Genomic DNA, 7,414 nt, shown 5'->3' with positions numbered 1-7,414 from the left:
AAAGGCAGTTAACGCCTGACGACGTACCCTGCACGTCCTCGGCTAAAGTGAGTGCTGGAAGCGATCAAGATCGCTTCCAGGCACTATTACAGTACTGCAGGGATGCCTCGATGTCTGGGCATCCCTGCAGTGCTGTTACGGAGTGCCGGGACCGGAGCGATCACTCCCCCTTGAGTGATCACTTCCGGTTTTGCTCCACGTGGAGCCCGGCAGTGCAGCAGAGCATCGGAAGCGATCGGACACGCTTCCGATGCTCTGCTAGTGTGCTAAGTGCCTCGGTGGGTCGAGGCACTTAGTTAGTATATAAATAAAATTAAAAAAAAAAAATAATATATAATATTAAAAAGCCCCACATATAGCGCCCCCCCCCCCCCCCCCATGAGGCTTCCAAAATGGCGATGCCCGGTGCATCATGGGGCATCTGGGGGTGTCCCTAGCCTGTCTCACCATAGGGGCAAGCTAGGGTCACCCAATCTGAGCCTTCTTAGAAAAAAATAAAAATAATAATAAAATACCCCATTTGTCTGATCATGTCAATATTTGTAAATATTGACTCTGATCAGTGTGGATCTCCCTCCCTCTCCTCACTTGCCATTTTGTTGGAGAAAGAGAGAGACCTGTATTTTAGCAGAGAGAGATTTATTTCTTTTATTTGTTAAAAAATTTAAAATCCAAAGGCTCTTTTCAGAGCCATTAACCCCTAGCTTGCCAGTGATCACTATAAATCACTGGCAGTAGCACAGCTGCACTTTTTTTTGCTGTCTGTGCATTTTTTTAGGGGTTAATTTTTGTTGTATTTTTTTTTAAAAACTCAAAGGCTCCTTTCAGAGCCATTTAGCTAATTTAATTTAATTTAAAGACTATTTAACCCCTAGCTTGCCAGTGATCGCTATACATCACTGGCATTAGCATAGCTGTAATTTTTTGCTGTCTGTGCATTTTTTAGGGGTTAATTTTTGTTGTTGTAATTTTTTAAAAACCTAAACGCTCCTTTCAGAGCCATTTAGCTAATTTAATTTAATTTAAATAGTATTTAACCCCTAGCTTGCCAGTGATCGCTATACATCACTGGCATTAGCATAGCTGTACTTTTTTGCTGTCTGTGAATTTTTTTAGGGGTTAATTTGTGTTGTTGTAATTTTTTAAAAAACCAAAGGCTCCTTTCAGAGCCATTTAGCTAATTTAATTTAATTTAAAGAGTATTTAACCCCTAGCTTGCCAGTGATCGCTATAAATCACTGGCATTAGCATAGCTCTACATTTTTGCTGTCTGTGCATTTTTTTAGGGGTTAATTTTTGTTGTTGTAATTTTTTAAAAACCTAAACGCTCCTTTCAGAGCCATTTAGCTAATTTAATTTGATTTAAAGAGTATTTAACCCCTAGCTTGCCAGTGATCGCTATAAATCACTGGCATTAGCATAGCTGTACTTTTTTTTAAAAAAACCCAAAGGCCATTTAGTTAATTTAATTTAAAGAGTATTTAACCCCTAGCTTGCCAGTGATCGCTATAAATCACTGGCATTAGCATAGCTGTACTTTTTTAAAAAAAAACCCAAAGGCCATTTAGTTAATTTAATTTAAAGAGTATTTAACCCCTAGCTTGCCAGTGATCGCTATAAATCACTGGCATTAGCATAGCTGTACTTTTTTAAAAAAAAAACCAAAGGCCATTTAGTTAATTTAATTTAAAGAGTATTTAACCCCTAGCTTGCCAGTGATCGCTATAAATCACTGGCATTAGCATAGCTGTACTTTTTTAAAAAAAAACCCAAAGGCCATTTAGTTAATTAATTAATTTTGGTTTTCTGTGACAGATACAAAAATGTCACAGAAAAGATATAGTGTTGAGGAGGCGTATGCCATCCTTGCGTCAGAGTCAGATGCCTCTATGTCTGACTCAGACCCCAATTTTGACCCTGCCATATGCTCAGATACATCATTAGATGCAGTCTCAACTGATAGTGATGTATCTGTGGCTGCTAGCCCCCCTGCTAGCCCCCCTGCTAGCCCCCCTGCTAGAAGGAGGCGTGTTGCTGCCATTGCCGCTGAAGAGTGGGTAACGCCTCATCTCCAGAGGCCAGATATCCCACCCTTCACAGCAAATGCTGGCATAAATATAGATGTGGCAGGTTTTAGCCCCCAACAGTTTCTGGAGGTGTTTCTGGGTGATGATGTATTGGGGAACATTGTCGCCCAAACTAATTTATATGCCCATCAGTACCGTGCTGCAAAGCCTGAAACATATTTGGCAAAGCAGCAATGGGCCCCCATCAATGTGCCAGAATTTAAAAAATTCTGGGCATTGACTATGCTGATGGGCATCATAAAGAAACCCTCCGTTCGCTCCTACTGGAGCAGTAGCCCCATCTGCTCTACCCCCATTTTCTCCCAGAGTATGTCGAGGCAGAGATATGAAATGATTCTTCATTTCATGCACTTCAGCGACAACAGCCTGTGCCCCCCTAGGGAGCATCCCCAATTTGACAGGCTGTATAAAATCCGCCCCCTGATTACCCACTTTTCTGCCAGGTTTGCAGAGGCTTATACACCTGGAAGGAATATATGCGTTGATGAATCCCTGATGAAGTATAAGGGAAGGCTGGGATTCAAGCAGTATATTCCTTCCAAGCGCTCCAGGTATGGGGTAAAGGTGTATAAGCTCTGTGAGAGCGAGACTGGGTATACTCAGGCCTTCCGGGTGTATGAGGGAAAGGATAGCCACCTTGACCCTCCAGGTTGCCCAGAACATATGGGAACCACTGGCAAGATTGTCTGGGACCTGATATTACCCCTAATGAACAAAGGGTATCACTTGTACTTAGACAATTTTTATACAAGTGTCCTTTTGTTCAAGCTACTGTATTGCTTTGATACAGTAGCTTGCGGTACTATTAAAAAGAACCGCAAAGGTTTCCCAGGACAACTTGTACGCACCCGGCTACGAAGGGGGGAGACCTCTGCTCTGCGCCAAGAGGAGCTGTTGGCACTGAAGTACAGAGACAAGAAGGATGTATACCTTCTTACCACCATCCACACAGAGAGGACGGTGGCGGTCTCTGTACGTGGCAGAGCTGAGATCATAAGGAAGCCAGTGTGCATCAAATCTTATAACCGGCATATGGGTGGGGTTGATCTGGCAGATCAGCTGCTGCAGCCCTACCTAATTATGCGGAAGACAAGGGCCTGGTACAAAAAGGTTGCAATTTACCTAATGCAGATTGCAACCCACAACGCTTTTTTGTTGTTCAAAAAAGCAAACCCCGGAATGAAACTGACTTTTTTACAATTTCAGCTCCAGATCATTTCGGGGATTTTGTACCATGATGCACCTGCTCCCCGGGCGGTGATGGGAGAGAGCAGAGTTGGGGCTACTCATTTTATTTTTAAAATCCCCCCTACTGCCGCAAAGCAGAGACCACAAAAAAAATGCAGAGTCTGTACCAAGAGGGGGCAGAGAAGGGACACTGTATATCACTGTCCTGATTGCCCTGGACAGCCTGGACTCTGCATTGGGGACTGCTTCAAGCGGTACCATACAATGGTCAATTTTTAAAAAATAAATAAATTTGCTGTTATTTTTTTTTTGTTATGTTTACTGTTAAATTTTTTGTTATTTTTTTACTTTTAATGTGCCAGATTTTTACATTTCACTAATATATTTTTTTTTCTAAAATGGGGCTGTTCTTTTTTTTTTTTTTACAAAAACCCCTGTCAAACCTATGCATGGGGACATAGGTGTACTCAGGGTGCCTAGCAGAAAACAACCTGTAGTATTTTTTTTGCACTAACTTACAACAGTCTCTCCTAAATCATAGTCAAAAAGCAATGTGTGTGTAAAAATGAAAATTGAAAAAATGCCACCATACACTTTCTCCAATTTTTTTAGCTAAAACAGTTACTTCAAATGCATCAAAGCACACCATATACAATACCTTGGGGTGTCAACATTTCAAAAATATGCACATTCATGGCAATAAATAAAAGTGGGGTTTACAATAGGCCCCAAACTAAAGATAGGCCTATCAGAAGAAATACTCTCACTTAATAACTAAAATCACAAGTCATAAAATTGTAACATAACCTTCCCAAAATCCTGGCAAACCTATGCATGGGGGGCATAGGTGTACTCAGGGTGCCTAGCAGAAAACAACCTGAAGTATTTTTTTGCACTAACTTACAACAGTCTCTCCTAAATCATAGTCAAAAAGCAATGTGTGTGTAAAAATGAAAATTGAAAAAATGCCACCATACACTTTCTCCAATTTTTTTAGCTAAAACAGTTACTTCAAATGCATCAAAGCACACCATATACAATACCTTGGGGTGTCAACATTTCAAAAATATGCACATTCATGGAAACAAATAAATTGGGGTATGTTAAAATACCCCCAAAAAGACAATAGGCAAAGAAAATATGTTAAATGTGAAAAAAAAATCACAAACGCATGTTGGACATTTGGCATTACACCCCCCGAACAAGCCAAGAAACTTATGCATAGGTGGTATCACTGTACTCAGGAGATGTTGGTGAACACATATTGGGGTCTTCTTTGGCAGTAACACATAACAGGAGCTGAGAATTCATGTCTAAAGTACAATGTGTGTGAAAAATAACACACAAAAAATGACTGCCTAATAGTTTGACAAAGAATTAGTGCATGGAAAGTGTTAAAATACCAGCATTTGAAATACCCTAGGGTGTCTACTTTTCAAAAATATATGGTTTGATGGGGGTAAATTACATTGGCCGGCTTCAGAAATGTCCTACATAGGACATGGGTGCATGGGATGTGAAAATTCCAAGTTGAAAAACTGGAATGCGCCCCCTAAAAATAAGGCCTTTTAGCCCCCAGAGAACCCAACACACCTATACATGGGTGGTATCACTGTACTCAGGAGATGTTGTTGAATACATATTGAGGTTTTTTTTGGCAGTAACACATAACAGGGACTGAGAATATATGCCTAAAGTACAATGTGTGTGAAAAATAATGCAAAAAAATGACTACCTAAAAGTTTGACAAAGACTAGTGGTTGAATTAGTGCATGGAAAGTGTTAAAATACCAGCATTTGAAATACCCTAGGGTGTCTACTTTTCAAAAATATATGGTTTGATGGGGGTAATTTACATTGGCCGGCTTCAGAAATGTCCCAAATAGGACATGGGTGCATGATGACAGATGTGAAAATTCCAAGTTGAAAAACTGGAATGCGCCCCCTAAAATTAAGGCCTTTTAGTCCCCAGAGAACCCGACACACCTATACATGGGGGGTATCACTGTACTCAGGAGATGTTGTTGAATACATATTGAGGTTTTTTTTGGCAGTAACACATAACAGGGACTGAGAATATATGCCTAAAGTACAATGTGTGTGAAAAATAATGCAAAAAAATGACTACCTAAAAGTTTGACAAAGACTAGTGGTTGAATTAGTGCATGGAAAGTGTTAAAATACCAGCATTTGAAATACCCTAGGGTGTCTACTTTTCAAAAATATATGGTTTGATGGGGGTAATTTACATTGGCCGGCTTCAGAAATGTCCCAAATAGGACATGGGTGCATGATGACAGATGTGAAAATTCCAAGTTGAAAAACTGGAATGCGCCCCCTAAAATTAAGGCCTTTTAGCCCCCAGAGAACCCGACACACCTATACATGGGGGGTATCACTGTACTCAGGAGATGTTGTTGAATACATATTGAGGTTTTTTTTGGCAGTAACACATAACAGGGACTGAGAATATATGCCTAAAGTACAATGTGTGTGAAAAATAATGCAAAAAAATGACTACCTAAAAGTTTGACAAAGACTAGTGGTTGAATTAGTGCATGGAAAGTGTTAAAATACCAGCATTTGAAATACCCTAGGGTGTCTACTTTTCAAAAATATATGGTTTGATGGGGGTAATTTACATTGGCCGGCTTCAGAAATGTCCCAAATAGGACATAGGTGCATGATGACAGATGTGAAAATTCCAAGTTGAAAAACTGGAATGCGCCCCCTAAAATTAAGGCCTTTTAGCCCCCAGAGAACCCGACACACCTATACATGGGGGGTATCACTGTACTCAGGAGATGTTGTTGAATACATATTGAGGTTTTTTTTGGCAGTAACACATAACAGGGACTGAGAATATATGCCTAAAGTACAATGTGTGTGAAAAATAATGCAAAAAAATGACTACCTAAAAGTTTGACAAAGACTAGTGGTTGAATTAGTGCATGGAAAGTGTTAAAATACCAGCATTTGAAATACCCTAGGGTGTCTACTTTTCAAAAATATATGGTTTGATGGGGGTAATTTACATTGTCCGGCTTCAGAAATGTCCCAAATAGGACATGGGTGCATGATGACAGATGTGAAAATTCCAAGTTGAAAAACTGGAATGCGCCCCCTAAAATTAAGGCCTTTTAGCCCCCAGAGAACCCGACACACCTATACATGGGGGGTATCACTGTACTCAGGAGATGTTGTTGAATACATATTGAGGTTTTTTTTGGCAGTAACACATAACAGGGACTGAGAATATATGCCTAAAGTACAATGTGTGTGAAAAATAATGCAAAAAAATGACTACCTAAAAGTTTGACAAAGACTAGTGGTTGAATTAGTGCATGGAAAGTGTTAAAATACCAGCATTTGAAATACCCTAGGGTGTCTACTTTTCAAAAATATATGGTTTGATGGGGGTAATTTACATTGGCCGGCTTCAGAAATGTCCCAAATAGGACATGGGTGCATGATGACAGATGTGAAAATTCCAAGTTGAAAAACTGGAATGCGCCCCCTAAAATTAAGGCCTTTTAGCCCCCAGAGAACCCGACACACCTATACATGGGGGGTATCACTGTACTCAGGAGATGTTGTTGAATACATATTGAGGTTTTTTTTGGCAGTAACACATAACAGGGACTGAGAATATATGCCTAAAGTACAATGTGTGTGAAAAATAATGCAAAAAAATGACTACCTAAAAGTTTGACAAAGACTAGTGGTTGAATTAGTGCATGGAAAGTGTTAAAATACCAGCATTTGAAATACCCTAGGGTGTCTACTTTTCAAAAATATATGGTTTGATGGGGGTAATTTGCATTGTCCGGCTTCAGAAATGTCCCAAATAGGACATGGGTGCATGATGACAGATGTGAAAATTCCAAGTTGAAAAACTGGAATGCGCCCCCTAAAATTAAGGCCTTTTAGCCCCCAGAGAACCCGACACACCTATACATGGGGGGTATCACTGTACTCAGGAGATGTTGTTGAATACATATTGAGGTTTTTTTTGGCAGTAACACATAACAGGGACTGAGAATATATGCCTAAAGTACAATGTGTGTGAAAAATAATGCAAAAAAATGACTACCTAAAAGTTTGACAAAGACTAGTGGTTGAATTAGTGCATGGAAAGT

This window comes from Bombina bombina, chromosome 4 (assembly GCF_027579735.1).
Source record: "Bombina bombina isolate aBomBom1 chromosome 4, aBomBom1.pri, whole genome shotgun sequence".
NCBI lineage: Eukaryota > Metazoa > Chordata > Amphibia > Anura > Bombinatoridae > Bombina > Bombina bombina.
This window is presented reverse-complemented; position numbering follows the sequence as displayed.